At 40.0% G+C, this 21,215-nt stretch overlaps 1 protein-coding gene across 14 annotated transcripts in view; it reads right to left on the bottom strand.

Annotated features, from left to right (window-relative positions):
- EPB41L2 (erythrocyte membrane protein band 4.1 like 2) overlaps positions 1-20,548 on the bottom strand; it is a 200,949-nt gene extending 180,401 nt beyond the window's left edge. For 5 of the 14 annotated variants that reach the window (XM_037147879.2, XM_053664760.1, XM_037147880.2 and 2 more), the window contains exon 1: positions 20,418-20,546. The gene's annotated coding sequence lies outside the window, so the exon portion shown is untranslated. Of the gene's footprint in view, positions 1-19,907; positions 19,997-20,417 lie in introns of those variants that run through there. The other 9 variants (XM_037147874.2, XM_037147876.2, XM_037147877.2 and 6 more) reach the window with 4 other exon arrangements.
- Between the last annotated feature and the right edge of the window lie 667 nt (positions 20,549-21,215).

The following is a 21,215-nucleotide window of genomic DNA, read 5'->3' as shown; positions in this document are numbered from 1 at the left end:
AAAAATTAACACTGATTTTCCTATAAAATGTCACACTTTGACAGAAAAACTGACTTGTGGTCTATAGAAATTACTATGGCATCTGCTTTCTTCCTTTCTTTTTTGGAAATGAAGCTGGCCTAGAAATTCTTGTGTAATTTGTATTTGGATGTGGTGTTTGCAGAGGATTATTATCTTTCCCAATTTCTAAGTGGTTCCATCTGTTTTTATGGTGAATTTGGCTTAGGATAACTTCAGAAAATGAAGAACTAAGAAACCCAATCACCTTGGGTTTACTTTTTGAGTGGTTTTAAGAAAAAACAGAACCAACAAAATATTCACAGCAAAGAAAAAAAATACTTTAAAAATTGAACCGGGAGCTGATTTTAAAAGCCTCTGAAGTAACTGCCAATTTACAGGACAGTGTGGCAAGTTAAACTATACCACAGGGATGAAATCAGAAAAATGAAAATAGTGGGAATGATATAGGAAAAGCAACCCAGTTTCTTTAAAATAATTAGTTAAAGGGAAATATCGAATGTGGCAAAAGTAGGTTTACAGTTGTGAGTTCATGAACACAGTTACTCTTGTAATATTATTTAGTTTTGTTACTTATTAGTAAACCTTTTGCCCATCCCTGTATAAAAAAATAAAGAGAACCTATAGATTTCAGAGAATCACTAATCACAATGTGTAGACCTAATCTAAATCCAAACCAAACAAAAATGTATGAAAGAAACAAAAGACAATTGGAAATTTGAACACAATAAATATTTGACGATATTAAGGATTTACCAGTAACTTTCTTAGGCATAATAATGGTGTCATTTCTTTAAGACATCAAAATATATGTAGATGAAATTATGCCTGAGATTTGCTTCAAAACTGTTGGGGTGAAGTGAATAGGGATATAGATAAAATAAAGCTAGCCATGAGTTGATAAGTGTTTCGGCTTGGTGATTGAAATGCCTGGATACTTTTTAATATATTTAAAACTTCCCAAATAAAACTTTTTGTGAAAAAAAGAATTTATAAAATGAAAACAAAATTTTAAAATAAACTTAAAATTCACATTCACTAAAGAACTGAGACATACTTGACTTAGCAAGTAGAATAGAGGTAAATAAATTCAGAATTCACATTTTTCACTTAAATAACTTTATTCACCTTAAAAATTTCAGCAAGTCACAAAATGAAAAATCATAAGATCCTGAAAGACTCGTGGGTGATCCCAGAGTTCCATCCTCCCCCACCCTCACTCCCCAGTGATCGTCCCACCTTCCGGCAGGTGGGAGGATCAGTCTCTGGCCGCAGTCCTTCAAACCCTGGGAAACTGACTCCCTCCCAAGACAGTCCCTTCCATTCTCTGCCTGCTCTAACTGTTAGAAAGTTCTTCTCATACCACGTAGGAAACTTCCCTTCTCCAAATCTTAGTTCGATCCAGAGAAAAAGGGCTTTTCAAACACAGATCACAATCCATTGGTGAGTTGTGAAATTGTTAGGTGAACTGTTGACTGGCACTTATTATTTTATTATTATTATTATTATTATTATTATTATTACTAAATAGGAAAGAAAATTGTGGGGCACACTGCACATGATATGGCTAAGAACTAATTAATCAAACTTCTGATATTCACGTATGCACAGATATATACACACAGACTTCCACACTGAAAAAAGTTTCAAGATATAATATCTTTTACAGTGGTTTTATCAAAAGAAGAGAAAGTTAAAAGCCAGTGATCAAAAACAGTTCTCAGTAAGTTGCCCACTCCAGCAAGTCTTACCCTTTCTGTTATCTCCACAGGAGTTCCCCTTGTATTGCAATTCCTCCGACCTCAACATGTCAGGCACCCTTTTCAGGGGCACGGTTTCAGTTTGTCTAAGCTTCCACTCATCTCTATTGAACAAATATGCTTAGCGCATGCCATGTACCCCTTAAAATGCAGTATCTAAAAACAAACAAAATAGTCCAGGTCAAAGCAGAATAATCAACTACAGCCCACATTCTGCACAAAATGTTTCACATGTTCATTTAAAAACTTTTGAGATATTGGTAGCAATTCTTCTAAGTCATATAAGGATGCAGAGCACAGGAGAAAGAGACTTGAGAGAGATTTGCGTTAACAGACGCAATGATGGCAGGTGAAGTCTTGGGTGATACAAAATTAGTCAAGACTAAAAATCAAAGGCTAAGGACAGAACCCTGGGAAGGAGGAAGGACGGAAGGGAAGATCGGAGGAGAAGAAGTAGGCGAAGAACAGTAGAACAAAGAGCTCTAAATATGTAGAGAGTTTCAAAGACAACATGGTTGGTCAAAAATAATACCTGGAAGAATGTGTTCAATAATTTGGTAACAGGACCCTCAATCGCCTGAAAAAGAGCGCAGTGGAGTCACGAGACCGGAAGTCAGTGTCTTGTACTTCAGAATAAAAAGACATCTACTACTTTTTAATAAAACTTTGCATTGAAGAGAAAGCCAAGACTGCACTGTTTTAATGAGCTTTAAACTCTTTCGATGAGCTTTATTTCCTTTTTTTAACTTTTATTCCAACAAATTTCATCTTGTTTTTTTCAACCAATTTTATATCTAACAAGACAATCTATATATGGCTTATTAGACTTCTTTATAAACTTCCACTAATCTGTAAATGTTATCAGCAATCCATGTCTTTATCATAAGAATCACAGGCAAAAATATTTTGGATAAGAGAAGACCAAGTTTAAATTTCAGTACAAACACCACCATAGATTTCCCTCCACATAAGTTTTTTTTTTCTTCCCGAAGTTGCTATAAAGATACCATGAAAGCTTTATCAAGTATTTTGCCAAAATCCTATGCATGTTTTTCCTCCGAGGAAGGACACTTTAAATGACTTTATCCGCAGAGACAAATAAATGAGATACAGACATGTTACATGGATTAGAGCTTGTTTCAGGGCATTTGAATCACTCAAAAGAGACACAAGAAGCAACATAATGTACCCAATTGTCACACTTAGGAATTGCTGAAGTGGGACTAGAACTTGGGACTAAAACAATTTTCTTTCTGTCCTCTACTCCTTTCAGAAAAAAAAGGGGGAAGGGAACAATATCAGGTGCCTGACGGGTTAAAACTGCACCCCTGTAGACTCAGGACAAACTCCCACAAGTCTATACTTTACAGAACATACCAATGATGGCCAAAGTTTCAACAATACATCTGGCACTTCAAGATACTGAACCGAAGATACAGTGGAAAATTTAGATTGTTCAGTGGTGCTTAGAACCTTGGACCAGCAACTCCTTGGTGACCTGTCAACATTCCAGAGGGCCTGAACAACCCATTTTAAAAAACAGTTGGGGGTGAAGGAACAGACATCAGCAGTTACCACCTTACTTTCTACATGCTTCCACTCTCCCACCTTCGTTTTTTTATCATTAAAACCAGTAAAGGAACATGGTAGCATCTCATTAACTGCTTTCAAGTTTCTGACTGAAAACTACCCCCACAGTGATCAAACTGTACCCTAATGCAATAGTGTAGTATTGATTCTGATTCAAAATATGTACCTGGGGAGGGGAATGCAAGTAGGAATGTGGTGTGAAGAAAGAATTTATATATTTTTAGGGATAATATAGAACAGCAGTTAATGACTGTAGACTCTGGAGCCAGAACGCCTTGGTTCAATGCCCCCCCTCTGCCATTAATTAGCTGAATGACCTTGCAAGTTACTGAACCTTTCTTATCAGGGCAACCTATAATAACAATACTCACCACAAAGGGTCAATGTGAGAATTAAATTAGTAAATATTGTAAAAGTACTTACAGAACAGATTCTGACACATATTAAGTATTAAAGAAAGGTCACCTATTATCATTATTTTCTAATTCAATATGTAATATCCTTACCAAAAAAGTACATACTATATTTTAATAAAAGTACAGATAAAAATATAAAATAAACTATCTCAAACATAAAAGTTCTGCCTATATTCATTAGCAAAAGCACTTCAACTATTAAGTTACAGTCAGCTTCATCTATAATACCCACATTTACACATTGCTAAACTAGTGTATGATCAATGTTTGAGGCATATACTTTCCCTTCTGTACTGCCAGACAGACCATACGCATGGCAGGTTGATGCGATTTTATAACAACTGTGTAGTCACATTAAAATCCAGTCAGCTGAAAAAACAAAAGTTTCACTTGGTCCCGTTTCAACAGATTGCCACTAAGCTATACTACGCGAAAGAAGAGTTAAAGGAAAAGAAAGGGGGTGGAGGAGAAAAGGGCACAGACACAGGAAGAGAGATTTAAGGAGCAAGGAAGAAAAGAAAAAATAAAAATAAAAAAACATTAAAATCTAGTGTAAACTAGGCATGAGCCATGGGGGGAAAATCATAAAACATCAATATGAAAACAGAATTTGAAGATCAGTTCAGATTTGGTTTAGAAATTGTTAGGTATTTTTTAGCACTGGCTAAAGCACTTCCTATGTCCACAATAGTACATTTAGATGAAACTGTCTTCATCAGTCAAAAGAATATGCACACATTGATTGCAAAAAAAAGAAAAAAAGGAGAACTGAATATGTCATATGAGCTTTCTTATAGAGACTAGAAAGTACATGTCAAAAAAGAGGGAAGGGAAATAACTTACTTATATACAAATAAAATTACATAATGTCTAGGATTTGCTTCAGAATAATGGGGGTGGGGAATTATCAGGGAGTGGAAGGGAAATACAGATGAAGTAAGACTGGCCGTGTGCTGGTAACTGTCAACGCTGGGTGAAGGTATACGGAGTTGATTACATCACTATTCTCGCTACTTCTGAATGTATTTTAAGTTTTCCATAATTCAAATTTTAAAAAGAAAAACACTCTTCTGCAACTGACAATGGAACATACTTTCTCCAAAATATCACTTCAAAAGATAATCAGACGGTGAAAACATGTCTTTTAAAAAATCTCGGCCCAGCTGGTGCTGCTCAGTGGATTGAGTGCCGGCCTGCAAACCCAAGGGCTGCCAGTTCAATTCCCAGTCAGGGCACATGCCTGGGTTGGACGCCAGGTCTCCAGTAGGAGGCACGTGAGAAGCAACCACATGTTGTTTTTCCTGCTCTTTCTCCTTCCCTTCCCCTCTCTCTAAAAATTAATACATAAAATCTTTATGAGAAACATTAAAAAAATAAAATAAAAACAAAAAACCTAGTAACAACAGAAGAAAAGCCATATCATCCTTCACCACTATCATGTGTCTCTGCAGAGAGCAGGTAACAAGGAGATCACAGGTCTACAGAATGCTCTGGAACCCACCCTCAAATCTTTGGACCTAAGCTTGCAGCACTGAGGATGAAAGTGAACTGGCCTCAAGCAGGGAAAAGTCGAGGCACATCTGCAGCACACATGCTGCCCGCTGCATCGACGGCTCTGCGCTGCAGAAGTTCAGAGTATCTCCAATGTACCTTTATTTTTCTGTTTGTGGGCGGGAGGAATACAGGGGAAAGACGAACGAATGTATTCACATTCCCATCTGTGCATGATTTAAAACGGACAATCTTGGCATTAGGAAATTAGGATGCAGGCTTTACTGATGTTGATTTTAATGGCCAATATCCCAAAACAGTTCTGGTTACAAACTAATGGATAAACTCTTATTCCTTTGTGAGGAGACAGACCCAACTCATTACTTGCAACTTTAACCTTTCTCATGTACAATTTTTCATCATTTTTTGGAAAAAGTTTTACCTTTTCTCCTTAAGAGAAGTAGGTTAAATTTTTCATGGAAGATGTTCATTTAACAGCTTTTGTCTTTTTTTAGCCACAGTCAAAGCAATTAAACAGAGTGTACTGGGGAAAAGTAAAAGATTATCACAACAAAAATGGGCTCCAAAAATAAAGGCTGAATACACACCACTCTCTAGCATATGACCATGGCCACATTTGCTTTTCAAATAGTCGTGAGGGCATCTGCTGCCATTTTCCAGTAATCCCATAGGTCATACTCTTCCTTGTTTTTTCAATAGTATTTCAAAATGTTGACACATTTATTAAACTATCTTTAAAGACATAGCTCTGCCTACCTTCTGGCCTCAAGATACAAATATATGAAAGCCATAGGCAGCCCTCTAGCTACAAAACTTGGCAGGCTTCCTGAATTCTCCAAGAAAACTTTAATTGACAATTCCATTAACAGCGAGAGAAAACGATTAAGAGAGAGCAACTCTAGACACAAGGAGAACTTGGCTGTGCCTGAAGCTCCGTTACCAAATTGCCAAATGAGTTTGGGTAAGTTTAACCTCTTCCTGACTCATCTTTCTTATCTGTCTGACCTATGGTATGAAACTGTTAAAAATCAAGTGAGAAAATGTTCTTATCATTGATTTTGAAGACAGAAAAAAATTTTACAAACTAAAATTGAATTCTAAAAAGGAAAACACAAGTCTAGCCACACTCACAATATAGTTTCATGCTGTGACCTACTAGGAGAAAAAAGAAATGTACAAAGCACCTTGATTAAGAAAATTATATTTTGAAACTACCCAAAGTTTCTCAAAATTCTGTTACTCACAAATCCACTTTATAATCTTTGCCAAATTCAAATGGCCACTATATTATTTATCATTTAATACTGATTTTTAAATCAAGTCACTTAAAAAATACCTACTTTAGCCTTATGCCAATATCAATTAAATCATAGCTTTGAAGTATCTGTACATGTTTCTGATGCACACTGGCACATACCTTTAACCACTAGAAGAAAGATTCATCTGTGTGCCACCCCAAATCATTTTAACACACCATCTCTCTTTACGGAAATACTGTCCCGATCTATTGCCTACAACACCTTCACCATTAATGAATAAAGTATTTGAATTTATAAAGCACTAAAACCCACTGGGTAATTTCACCAACACGAACCACATGCGTGCAGAGCCTTGGGATCTCCCTGGCACTTGCTCAGGCCTCACAGCCACTCCCTTACTCAGAACCTCCATTTCTGTCTCACACTCCCCGAACCCCATCCATAAAAACCCCTAACGTGTGACTCTTCACATTAGGGCAATTCCCACTCCCTGTGTATACCCTAGCGATGAAATTTTCACCCTAAAGTATTTAATAGAACCCACCTGTCTTTCAAGTTTCCTCTATATTCAATACTCGAAGAATATCTAATTTTCTGTTACCAAACTATGTGTCATCCAAAGATAAACTAAGATACTCGGTAAATTCTAAAATAAGGTGGTCATGTCTGACACACATTCACCAAGTTTGGTTTTGTTCTTTACATTTAAATCTAGTTCAAGCACATATTATATGACTTATAGTGTCTCTACTGAACTAATTCATAAAATATTATAGTAAAAAATAGAACACCCTTGCTGATCTCTTCGTAGGGAGCACCTTCTCATTTATCCACTCCCATGCACTCTAGACATGGATGAAATCGCCTGACTTTTCTCTGCGTGTACAGGCATGTAACTAACCTTCAACTCAGCATCTGGTGTGGAAAAAAGGGACCATTTTATTCAAGTGGCAGTCCTTACCAAATTGTGAGTATCAGAATATCTTGGAGGTTTTGTTTTTATCAATTTAAAACCCTAAAATCAGTGGATTAAACATGAGTAAATTTCTGTTTCTTCCCAAAACCACACTAAAAAGGACACTAAGGAAACTTTTTTAAAAGGTATAAATCCACACGCACACATACAAAAGGGAGGGGACAGGCCAGCAGATGAGATATATCAACAGAATTTTAGAAGATGGAAAACAGATGTACAGAGTAACTGACTTAGCAGACCAGAGGAAGCCAAACCCTGAATTCCTGTTTCAGGGGGCGGGGCGAGGGGGGCCCTCCCTACCAGCAACAGTACCACTGAGAGCTGAGGTGACGTAGAGCTAAAAACGGGATACCAGTTATAAGTAAATACAAGAACATTTAAAACTCCCTCCCCCTCCGTCCCTTCCTCTGTCTCTCACTCTCCTGAATCCTTCGCAGCCAGAAACAGGAGGTTCACTCTCCAGAGAAGCAGAGGGAAGAAAGGCTGTGGCTCGGAATCCAGACCCAGAGAGCAGATGTGAGGCCCGCTACAGAAACGGGGAGGTCCAATCACTCAGTCGACGCATATTTACGGAGTACTTATTCTGTGCCCAGGCAGCGTTCTAGGTACTGGAAATACTAAGGCAAACAAAACAGAAGAAAATATTTGCCTTCAAGTAGTTTATATTCCAATAAGGGGGCAGTCAATAAAGAAAAAGCAAAGATGATAAATAATACATACTATAGCAAAAAGAAAGGACAAGGAAGAGAATTAGGTTATGCTGGGGTAGGGGTGGGAGCAGGTTGCACAGCAGTTTCAGATAAACGATCATGGGAAGCAAAGATCTGAAGGAGTTAAGGGAGCCAGCCTTGCACGTATGTGAGGGGAGTGCACTCCAGACAGAAAGCAAGTGCCGAGGGGCCTCAAGTAGGGCTGCACTAGAGATACTGAATACATGAAAAAAGCAAAGGACACTATCAAAGAGAAAATTCAGTGACCAAGAAGCAGCTTAGAAAATAGGAAGGTAAAAATTCAGGAGAGGTTAGAAAACATTGAGGAAATTTCCCACAAAGCAGGACAAAAAGACAAAGAGATGGTATGAGAGGGAAAAAAACAGTAAAATTGGAGTCACTCTAGTAAATTCAACATCCAAATAATAGGAGTTCCCGAAAGAATAGAGCACATAGAGGGAGAAATGATCATAGAGGCAAATTTCTGAAAGACAAGAGTTTCCAAAATGACAGGACCCAGGGAGTGAGTGTCTGCCTAGCACAATGAATGAAAAACTTCCCATACCAGTAGACACACCATCATGAAATTTCAAAACACCACGTTCAAAAGAAAATCCTAACCTATGAAGAGAACAAACACAGAAACAAATTAGATCACATCACTCTTTTCAATAGCAACACTGGCATGCCAGAATGCAACGGTATCTTCCAAATCTGGAGGGAAGATAATCACTACCTTAGATTCTATACCCAGCCAAACTATAAAAGCATTCAAACTGACAGTGCAAAGGGGCATTTTAGGAGTGGAAAAGTTGTTTTTAGACATACAAGAAATTCACCTTGTTTGCACTTTCTTGGAAACTATTGGAAGATGTGCACAGACAAAGTAAAAGTTAAGACAGAGACATGGAGCCCAGGAACCTGGGAGGCCAGAAAGAGCACAGCACAGCAGTTCTAGAAACAAACCAGTCCAGGATGCTAGAGGGTCCCAAGGGATGTCTCCAGAAAAAAGGAAATGGTTGTCAATATAGTTTTCAATACAGTTTAGGGCTAAATTAAGGATAAGCAGGGGAAATGCAATGAACCTCAGAACAGAACAGAAAGTTGGAAAAAAACTGCATGCAACCAGAGCGCTTTACACAGCTTAGCTATTCCATGTACGTTTGGTAGAGTGAGGGAGTGAGCCTAATGTACGGGAAGAGGGAGTTGAGACAGGAGGCTGATTCCAACCGAGTAGAAAGTTAATAGCTATCATTATCTAAAATGGATAAAAAGAACAGGAAAAATCATGTGATTTAGATAAAACACACCAGATAATAAAACCAAAAGTGGTTGCTGTAAGGGAGCAGAAATCTGTTATAAAGGGAGCTAGCCCAGGGATCTGCTGCTTTTCCCTACAGTCCTTAATAAAGTAATACTGTATTACCTATATTATAAGCACCTAAGGAACACTGTTTACACTGTAAATAATATAGCAAAAACCACTTTTATGAAAAAATAGGGGGTCACTTTTTATGTTGATGTGCTTTATACCGTGGTATATTTTTTCTTATGTTAAAATATCAGACCAAAAACACTATACTAATGTGTGTGTGTGGGGGGGGAGATAAAAGGTATTCCCAATTCCAGCGTGATTCCAAAATCACACAGTAAGAAGTAGTACTCCGGCAGCTTCATAATCATAACTTTTCAAAAGAAAACTAGGAGGCAAAGAATGAGTTAGGAAAGCAAGCTTGTCTTTTTAAACATAAGATGCTATAGGTGTGAACAAATTCCTAAAAACTGGAAGTTCTACATCAGGGCTGTCAAACTCATTTTCACTAGGGGTCACATCAACATTGCAGTGGCCTTCAAAGGGCCAAAATAATTTTAGGACTGTATAAATGTAACTACTCCTTAACTGTTAAGGTGTTGAAATCACATTCTGCCCTTTGAAGGCAACTGTGAGGCTGATGTCGCCCCTAGTGAAAATGAGTTTGACAACCATGTTCTACACAGTAATAGCATTAAGTCATTAAAAGCAGTAACTGGCCCCCCTTAGCAAAAGAAGCACAAGTTTTAGCAGTAGACAAGGTGGGTGCCCTTAAGCAAATTATTGAATGTTTAAGCCTCAATTTTTTTATCTATAAAATGAGCTGCATCCCAACCCCAAGGTGTTGCTGCAAGGATTGGGGATATTAACATGTGTAAAGCACCAGCTACAGTCCTTGGCTTATGGACCATGCTCCATGATAGCTATTTTTCTTCCTTTTTTATATGCTTATTAATTACCAGTGCTTCTGGCCTTATTGATTACTTAAAATGGAACCTAGAACAAAGCCAACCACTAGCATAAAATATATTTGTGCCAGTTAAGGACAGGCTAAGCAGATGACAAAGCAGCTGACGCGAGAGCACCTTCAGCCAGATGGGGACTGGAGCCAAAAAAGCAAGTATCAAATAGAAGCCTACGCCTATGGAATAATCTCACAAAAAGAATAATAATAGCATTATTAATGATAATAAAGAAACTGAGGTAAGACCTAGTCTCTAGATGCACCCACCAATTTAACCCCACAGAGGTCACGGCTGATCTGAGATACAAACAAACTCTTTTCTTAAAGACAGGAAGTGGAGGAACAAGTTTATTACACTAGAGGTACAAATTTTACAAATGTTAAAGAAATCTGTAAAATTCAGACTGTGGGAAACCTATTTAGAACAACCAATTCAGTTTCTCCGACAAATAAAACTGCAAAAAAAAAAGAGGGTACTATAGTTTATTGCTCTTTAAAAGTATACCAACCAAGTGTAATGTGTGGCACCTAACTGGATCTTAATTCAAACTAATTTTTTCAAAAATTGATACTTGAGATAAAGAGAACAGGTTGGTAGTTAACAGAGGCAAGGGGCCGGGGGTGGACAAAATGAATCTATAAGTACAAACTTTTGCCCTGGCTGGTGTGGTTCAGTGGACTGAGCACCAGCCTATGAACCAAAGGGTAGCAAGTTCCATTCCCAGTCAGGGCATGTGCCTGGCACATGCCCGGTTGCAGGTCAGGTCCCCAGTAGTGGGTGTGCAAGAGACAACCACACATTGATGTTTCCCTATCTCCCTCCCTTTCCCTCTGTCTAAAAATGAAACAAATTTTAAAAATCTAAAATAAGTTGGTCCAAAGGTTGTGGGTTATTGCCAAGCTGATTAAAAGTTTAAAATAAATAAATAAATGAATAAATATAAATAAAGGTACAAACTTCCAGTTATAAAATAAGTCCCAGGGTTGTAATATACAGCATGGTGACCATAATCAATAACAGTTTATTGATTATTTGAAAGCTGCTAAGAGAATAGATCTTAGAGTTCTCATCACAAGAAAAAACATTATAATTGTGTGGTAACTAACAACGAATGTTAACTAACTTATGGTGATCACTACAATGCATACAAATATCAAATCATTATGCTGCACACCTGAAACTGATATAATGTTATACTTCAATTATATCTCATTTTTAAAAAAATTATATTTAAGATAACTGGACATTTGAATGCCCACAATTAAATATTTGATGATATTAAGGAATTTTTAGGGTAATTATAGTATTCCAGTTATGTTTGCAACAAAGTTCTTCTGGAAATATACACTACAACATTAAATGATGGAAGGGGACGAAAGGCTTTTAAAAAACCAAGTAACATACAAATAAGGTACAACTATAGGCTGCTGGAGTGTAACACTAGGCTTCAAAGAACAAGCTATGGTACATGCTTATGAACAATGCATCATGAAGTCCAGGAGAAAACTAGAAAGGGCCTACTGTGTGCCCTTCTGATTAATGGGCTCCTCAAACAACGAGTGGCAGTGACCTAAAAGTCAGTCCTCAGGAAAGGAGTGGAAAATGACTATTGGCCAAAAAAATAGAAGAACCCCACTTCCAGAAACCCCTACTTTAAGGTCATACAGATCTGAGCTTTTTTGCATCTTTCAATTGATTGTCATTTTTTTAAGGTGCGAATTCAATAGCCTGAGGAGACAGATATCCAATGAAAATGTCTCCAGGTAGGACAAAAGAAAATGGGAAAAACGTCACTAAAACAGGGAGAGGATGACTTGTGCAATGTGGGGTGGGAACTGCTAAGGCCTAGTGGTTGGCCGTTGTGCTGCAGGCGGTTGGCTGTCGTGCTGGAGGCGGTTGGCTGTTGTGCTGGAGGCGCAAGGGTCCAGTGTTTCCCAAGCGGCCAGGCCCAACCAAGATCCTCCAGTTTTCCCAGAGAAGCCTAAAATACAGACGCTTATGAGAAACTTCCTGATTTCTCAATGCTGTCAAGTAATTTAAAGTCAAAACACTGCATCAAAGGAAAGTAACGTCTGCAAGTCTATTTCATGTAGAAAAATATGTACTGGGTTTTCAACAGTCACACTTTAATGCCTTGAAGAGATTTAAACACTATCAGTAAAAATTCCATTCACAGCTTTCTTTCAGCAAGCTTACTAAGTTACAGAGAGGAAGTTCTAGTGTAGTATATGCATACATGTTTTACACTCAAGAGTACGTTACCTCTGGCAACATAACAAAAAGACTACATTCTTCCTGTATGGAGGACAGACTGTTCCATGATGTGACCACTGCGGGACCAGCCAGCTAGATCCCGGCCAAAACAGAGGATGTTTCCTGTGAATCCCCTCCGAAACTGTCTGATTCACCCCTCCCGACAGCCCACTGCATGCCTGTTCCTGTAGCAGGCCACTGCCCTGCTCCAGGCACGCACGTAAGGCGTCTTCCCCTTATCTGGGGCAGCTCATGCCACAGAAGCCCATCCATCCTGCCCTGCCCCAGAGAATTCCTCAGCACCCACCACACAGCACAGGATATGTCCATCCACTCGTCCTGCCACAGCCCAAGACGCGCCTTGTATATAAATTCCCTTAATAAACACTTGATGTAATGTTGAAGTTGTCAGCCTCTTCCTCTGGTCTCTCGGCCCTGGGAAATTTTATGAACACCCCGTGTTGTTGAAACTAGATCCAAAGAGCTCTGCCATGTGTATGTTCTTTTGAATACTACCAAAAGTAGACAGTTAGGACAAAGTTTTCTAAAAGTTCAAAAATTCTAGAAAGACTGTACTAAACTTGTTAAAAAGTGATTTTAACTTGTGATGACCATAGGAAATTACTGTTTCATATTTAAAAACTGTACTGCCACACAGATAATTATTACTGACCACTACAAAAAAAATTGTTAACCATATATTCACAATCGACCCACCAAGTCTTTTCTCAACCTAACAATTTGCACAGATACCAGGCACCATGCAGGGATTTTATAAGCACTAGCTCATTTAATCCTCATGTAACTCTATGAGGTAGGTCACAATGGTCAACCCCATACTTAAGAAAACTAAGGCTTTGAGAAATAATTTACCCAAGATTACTGACATAGTGCCAGTCTAACCAGCACCAACTACTGTAGACTGACCCCTTCTAATCAAGATTTCCATCAAAGAAATTTGTGAGAAAATAAAAGTCCACTGTTAAATTCACTAAACTCATTGGTAAGAATGTAAGAGGTCAAGATGTCATCAGAATTCAGTTTAACCTTGACAAATGGAGTGGGGGGGGGGGGGGAAGACAACTGAATGGAAGTAAGTGCTAAGAGGGCAGGGGCAGGGATCTGTGATGAAAATACAATATGGTAACGCCGAGAAAAAGAGAAAAAATACGTCTTAAGATTTGGATTTCCTAATCTCAAAAATAAGAACTGAACTAGATCAGCAGTTTTCAATCTTTTCTGTTTCCCAAAACCCTTTCAAAAACTGCTCCCCAAAACCAACCCGTCTCTCTGTCCATCTCACTCTCTTTCTCTCTCTCCATCTCTCTATCTCTGACACATACACAGACACCAATCTACTTACAGTCTCAGACAGTGCGTGAACCCCTAACACCTACCCTGGGCAACACTTTCTCCACTAACCCCACTTCCCACCTCAGGCTGAGTCTGAACTAAATGATCCCCATACACCCTTTTGGTCCTCTAGATGGGTAAATGTAAGGTAAAAAACAAATAGCCTGTTTGGACAAAAAAAAAAGAACCTAACAATTATGGCAGAGATTTTCATTTCATATCTTTACGCATGTGTACCTATACAGGAGATTAAACTCAGCACTCTTGTTATCCAGGCAAGGAGTCCAGCTCTGAAGCTCTTCAGGAGGTCTAAAAACCTGAATTTGGGGCTTGGAGAAGATGGTTAGAGAGTTGGGTAATCAGACCTATATGAGAAAATTTTAAAACCACAATTATCTTGGAAAAGGCAATTACAGGGTAATGTAAGCCTTTTAAGTAGTTGAAAATTCATTCATGGAAGCTGATAGTGAGGCCATGAAGAGAGTAAAAAGCAAGAGGAAACTGAATTTTCAATTATAGCATAAAAGATTTAGTTTACATACAATGAACTTCTCTACCTGACCTAGACAATAAAGTTTTACCAATGAACAGTGACAAAATCACTCTGGATCCATATTGATGCCCTCTGGTTCTTAAACTGAAAAGAACTAAAAGCATCCCCATGACACTAAATATAGTCACATATGTAAAACGTCATCTCGGTCACCAAAAGAAAAACGTGCCTTACGAAACTTCTCGGAGGAAATAAAAAGATAATTCTCATTCCTCAATTTTTTTCCGTATTACTATAAAGATTATTTGGGCGGCAATCTATACACATCTAGACCTTTATGGCTCTAATATATCAAATGGAAAAAAATCCCAAAGTGCAGAAAAGTAGCTGTGAAATAAAAACGGATTTCCATGTTAAAAGTAACTGAGAATATGAAATAAGCCCAATTATTTCATATAATTGGGGGGAAAAAACCCAGAAGCAATGTGAATGCACTCATAGGCCACATGAGGTCTAGCCTTATACTAAAAGGAAAGAGACACCACTTTAAAAATGAAAATTTTCAGAACACCACTGAAATTCTCATTAAAAATAAATACCATCGCAAACACTAGGTCTTTAGGGATGTAAAGGGAAGATTATCTACCCTTCTAGACAGGAAAAACATGCATCTAAGAAAGCAGATCTCGAGCCAACCTCAAAACAAGGGGAGACAACATCCAGTGGAGAGAAAAACAAACCCCCTACATAAAATATTACCTATACAACAGACATTTCTATGTGTAACAGTACCAGGTTCTACAAAGTCAACTCCCACTTTCAAAGAATCTTCACTAAAAGCACCTCCAATATATTACATACAGGTTCAACCAATTGATTTATCAGATTTATTTACTGTAAACAATGTTATAATGCTTCACATAACAAATATACTGTCATACCTCAGTACTCATCAGCTTCAGATTCGTCAAATCCTAATACACTTGCTGCATTTTGATGGGATAAAAACGTTTCAGCACTTGCTCAGGACTCGTCACACTTGCTAGAACTCGTATGTGTCACAAAACACCACCCGCGAAAGAAAATGATTCATCATTCAGTACCCCTCAGTTTCAGTGCTCCCCAGTTTCGGGATTCATGTCACAAGTTCCAGAACATATTAACTACGAGTACCATGGTACCACTGTATATCTCTTTTAAAGTGTGTACATGTCTGTGTATTTTGTATGAGAGCCAAAAAGTTTGTTTTCCCTAAGATGGCTCTAGCTGTGCTTAGTTGTCTTTCACTTCATTCAAAACAATTTTGTTAGACTGTATTGTGACAGCTGTCATATCAGTGTGCATTTTAAAAAAAACATCAAAATTGGTGAATTTTTGTGTAGCCGTTATAATATTGAAGATGGGAGAAAACAAGCAACATTTTTGGCATATTATGTTTTATTATTACAAGAAAGGTAAAAACATAACTAAAAGTCAAAAAAAGATCTGTGCAGTGTATGCAGAAGATGCTATAACTGATCAAATGCATCACAAGTGGTTTTCCCCTTGGCTGGTGTCACTCGGATTGAGTGCCAGTCTGCAAACCAAAGGGTCACAGGTTCCATTCCCAGTCTATCTCGCATGCCTGGGTTGCAAGCCACATCCCCAGCAGGGGGCACATGAAAGGCACCACACATTGATATTTCTCTCCCTCTCTCTTCCCCTCCCTTCCCTTCTCTCTAAAATACATAAATTTTTTTTTAAAAGTGTTTGCAGAGTTTCATGCTGGAGATTTCTCACTGGATGATGCTCCACGGTCAAGTAGGCCAGTTGAAGTTGACAGTGATCAAATCAAGACATTAATTGAGAACAATCAGGGTGATAACCCACATGGGATAGATGATGACTCAAAATACCCAAATCAATAAAGTTATTGGTGAAAATGAAAAATGTATCTTTTACAGAAAAAAACTAAATGGACTTTTTTGACCAACCCAATATATTCCTGCTCTCAAAATATTCCTGCTCACATACAAAATACACATACACTTTATAGGGGGAAAATAAAAGATTGGTTATCACTATCGATGACTATTGGTTATCACTATGACTATCAGCAGTCATTTCTAGCTGATATTCGAGATCATTTTTTGGTTTACCTGTACCATCTAAATAACTGTATTATTTATATTTGGAGGTCATTCCCCTGTAGTTAATCACACCAGATTGAGATTTTAGATTTTAATCTGGGGTACTGCCCAGTCAGAGGGATTACAGAAATCTAACGAATATCAAGTTACTGGTTTGTGCCAAAACAGCAATCCCAGAGGATGCTCCGTCTGGAATCTGTGGAGCAATCACCTATAAATCTTCTACTAACTCTGCCTTTCAAAGACACTGGAAATGTCTGAGTTGAGGGGAAGGGGCAGTGACTGACAATGGATTGGCTGACTGGTGAAGATCCAGCCCTGGCCCCGGGATCCCAAGATTCTATAAAAGGGCAGTAAATTAGGGTTTGGCTAGTATTTGCTGACTACTAGAGCCAGCATAAACATTTACTTGAGGCTTTTAAATCTGTAAGGGTACCCAATGGTTAGGTACAGTAATTCTGAACCTAAAAAAGCAAACAAGGCCCCTGAAAAGGTTTCTAAATAAAAGGGAGAGGAGGCAGACACATTTCTTTTGTTTTCTGCGAGTAAACAATACAGTTATTAGAAATGCAAGATTTGACTCTCAGCAGTATTGATTCCTAAAAACTACTTTACTGCTTTATAAAAATACTAGCAACTCATACTTTTCAAAAAGTCCACGCACAGCTTTTAAACAGATTACTTCAGTACAAAAAGAAGAAAAAGGTTCATACTCCCCTGTGGAAACAGAAACAAAGTCAAATCTTCAAAAATATTTAGCATTCTGTTACATAAAATATAAACCCCACATTCCTAAATAAAATGGCAAAGATAGAACCTTTGTAATTCTCTACCACAGTAATGTGAGAGTGGTGATTCAGAGCAAAACCTGATGTTAAACTTAACTATACAATATTACTAATTACAGAGTAATTTTACCAATAAATATTTTGGTTGAGGACTGCTTTGTCATCTTTGCAAGTATTTTTAGTTGAAAGCAAGTGGTTGGGTAGTACACGTGGACATGGTTATGATTTTTAAAAATCTATTTTTAAAATCTGGTGGCTGGATTGGGTTTCTAAACTCAATTCTTTAGAACTGGTAATTTGGAAAGGGTAAACCACAAGAACGTTACTTTAAGAAGCAAAGGACCTAACAAGTTCACCAACTCAGATCAGCACAAAGTTAACCTGGAAACCTCCAAGTATTCACAAAGCTAATGTTGGGTCCAGATAGTCACTCTACATAAAAACTGTACTAACTCTCCAAACACAGTAAGAGCTATCTGAATTTACTTGTCTTATATATTTGCATTGTTATTTTCTGGTGGCCCTATCTTCCGATTTGTCTCCTAAATCTGAAAACTTGCTTCTTTCTACTGGAATTAAATTTCAGATTTTAATATACATACCCAGTTGTATGCATGTGCAGCCTAATACACAAATTTAATTGAAAATATTTCATAGCACTTTAGGGTTTTTTTTTAGTTAGGTATAATTTTACTGAAGTGAAATTCTAACTTTATTAAATGATGATTTTTTATCATTTTAAATCATTTTAACCAACCCCTATTCAATTTAGATATCACAAATTTGAGGCTGGGGGCTCAACTCAGTCACATATTTTCTCTGAAAGGTCTTTGCACCAAGTGCTCTAACTACATCAACTAGAGGTAAAGGATTCAAGAACTGTTATGACTAGGTCTTTCTTAAAAAGGGATGTTTTAAAAAGGAAAAAAACTGTCCCTTCCCGTTACTCTAAATGAGCAGCCTCTTGTTCTCTGCAGTCCTCGGGCACACAAGACCAGTACTGACTTCAGTGGGAATTCTGCCCAAGAAGTGAGGAAGACAGGATAGGATTAAATTAGCCCTAAATCCATGCCATTGTTCCAAGCCATCTCCACTTGTACAGTTCTCCAACAACCTCCAAACAGTAGATATTTTGAAGTTTGATGAAAGTTCTTAAATTAAGTCATAGGAGTGATCACTCAAGCTGATAGGTGACACAGCCAAGCTTTTTAAAAAGTTGTATCAGCCAGATGAAGGTACTGGGTTTACCCTTACCGCAATTCAAGATTGCATGCAACGCAGCCCCATCAACAGCAGCCCAGTGATTTCCCACAGCAGTGAGCCTGCACACAGAAACCGAGTGGAATGCAGTGCTATTCGTTTCCCACTAAAACCAGCTGAAAAACTGACAATTTCAAATCCCAGCTCCTGCGGCCAACAAATTGACTCGGTTTCCCTCAAGTGTTAAACCCAAGGGAAAATGTAACAGGACGCCCACTAAAATGCTAATTCTCGATACAGTAGTATACAGATATAGAAATAATGGATTCCAATGAAATAACAAAAATAAGGGGGAAAATAAAGAGGGAACGAAGAAAAGGGAAGAATAAAGAACAAGGCGCCTGGCACACACATGAAATTTCAGATGCAAGAAGTTCAAGAAACTGAGAAAAAGATGTCATTCAGAAAAGGAAAGATACATCCACAGCTCTTCTGGGTTCCCTACCTTCCCACCCACCCACTCAAGGCTCTTAAAAACAGGGGGAGCGATTGTGGTGATGGAGAATTCAATTTAAGACGTCCTCGGTCAGTAGGGAGACTCCACACACAGATCCCTCCCAAAAATAATAGACTCTAGGCCAAAGCTCTTTCAACCTCATAAAAGAAAAAAGAGGGGGGGAAAAAACTCTGACCTCAGAAGAGGTTAGCGATCTTGGGAAGCATAATCATCGACGTCCGTCCGCAGACGTCTCTCCCTGCTGCTGGGACAGCGTCGCACGCAGACTGGGGATGGGGTCCAGGACGCCAATCCCAACTCTGCCCGCTCCGTCCTATTTTCTTCCTCGTCCTTCCCCAGCAGCTCACCTAAAAATGCTTCGAACCCACCGCCTCCAGCCCCGGAGGAGGAAAAATTGCCATCCGTGGTAAGACGGCCAGGCTGTCAGAATTGTAAGGATCCGCGCGCAAAACGTGCGTCCTTCTCTGCATCCGCGCGGGCTAACGCGGGGTCGGCCCGGCAGGGCGCGTGGGGCAGGAGGGTGGCACTCCCCCGTCACCCCGCAATGCCCACGCAGGGCCAGGGAGGCGTAGCGTCCTAGCCCGCGTTTCCTCTCCCCAAATCATCCTACTGAAGGCCACCGCTGCCGCTGCTGCGACCCCGGAACCCAGGCGCACCTCGCCAGGCGCCGAAGGCGGGCGGCTGCTCCTGGCCTCGATCCGATCTTTCACCGCGGCCCGCGCCTGGATCCAGTCGCTCCTCCGGGTCGAGACGCGAGACCTGAGCCCACGGCACCCGGGCGGAGCCCGCACAGTCTTCACCAAGCCCCTACCTCTCCCACCTACGACGAGACTTGGCCCTAGCTCCCAGGAAGGGAGCAGAGGGATCCACAGCAGATCGGAGAAGCGAGGACCCGGCCGGGAGCAACAAGACCTGGACTCTGGAAAGGGAATGGGGTCTGGTAGAGAGGGGGAGGAGAAGAGAGAGGGAACTGCAGAAAATCCCAAAGCCGGCCGCCCTCCCCCCCGGTGGGACTGTCCCGCCACCGCTTCCTGCCTGGGATCAGCTTCCCAGCTGCAGCCAGAGGAAAAATCCGAGCCGCCTCTGCAGCTCCGCAGGGACTAATCAGCGGGCCCGGGTTCCACCGCCTCAAGCCCGCCATTCCGCAGCCCCGCAGGCTTCCTTACCCGTTCACCGCACCGCAAAAGCTCTCTCGCCGCGGGGACCAGTCCCGCTTCTGCCCCAGCTTCCCCGCAGCCGCGCCCGCCTCCGCCCTCTGCTAGGTTTCAAATTGAAATTCCCTGACTGGGGCCGTCAGAGAACTCACCACGCCGGCCCCGCCCCCTCGAAGCGGAAGCCCCTCCCGCGCCCCCGCCGGACGCGCCCCCGGCACGAAAACCCCTCGGGCCTCACCACGCCCCTCCAGCGCCCAGACCACGCCCCCGGGACAGGGCTCGGGCCTCCTTTCCCGCGGGATTCCCTGAGATCCGTCCACTGGTACTCCAGGCAACCAGGACAGCTGACCCTCGAGAGTGCCCGGGATAACGACTGCTAGCTAATGCGTGTGGGCAAGGCGTTCTTACTTGCGAACCCCAACCTTAAATATCCTTTAATCAACTTTTAAAACTAGTTTCTTCAAAATAAATTAACTGACTAAACCTTTTTGAACACCACTCAATGGCAAACGAGTCTAGGCCCTGGAGACAAGGAAATAAGGAAAACTGGGTACCTCTCAGTCTAGAGTGGATGTACTGTCACAGAGAGGGCATTGAAGAGGAACAATTTATTCTTCCTGTGGGACGAACAGGAGGACTGGGGAAACCCCAGGAAGGAGGGGCTTTTATGCTGAGCCCAAAGTGTGACTAGGATTTCTCCAGGCCTAGGAACCTGGGTTGCAAATCAGAACATGGCTGAAAAAGAGGCTGGAGACTTAGGTTAAGGCTAGTTGTGGAAAGCCACACACACAACCACACACAACAAATACC

The sequence above is a fragment of the Artibeus jamaicensis genome, unplaced genomic scaffold (genome assembly GCF_021234435.1).
Source record: "Artibeus jamaicensis isolate MK-2021 breed Jamaican fruit bat unplaced genomic scaffold, CSHL_Jam_final contig_387, whole genome shotgun sequence".
In the NCBI taxonomy this organism is placed as follows: domain Eukaryota; kingdom Metazoa; phylum Chordata; class Mammalia; order Chiroptera; family Phyllostomidae; genus Artibeus; species Artibeus jamaicensis.
Note: the sequence above shows the minus strand (reverse complement) of the source record. Positions and strands in the feature narration are given on the sequence as shown.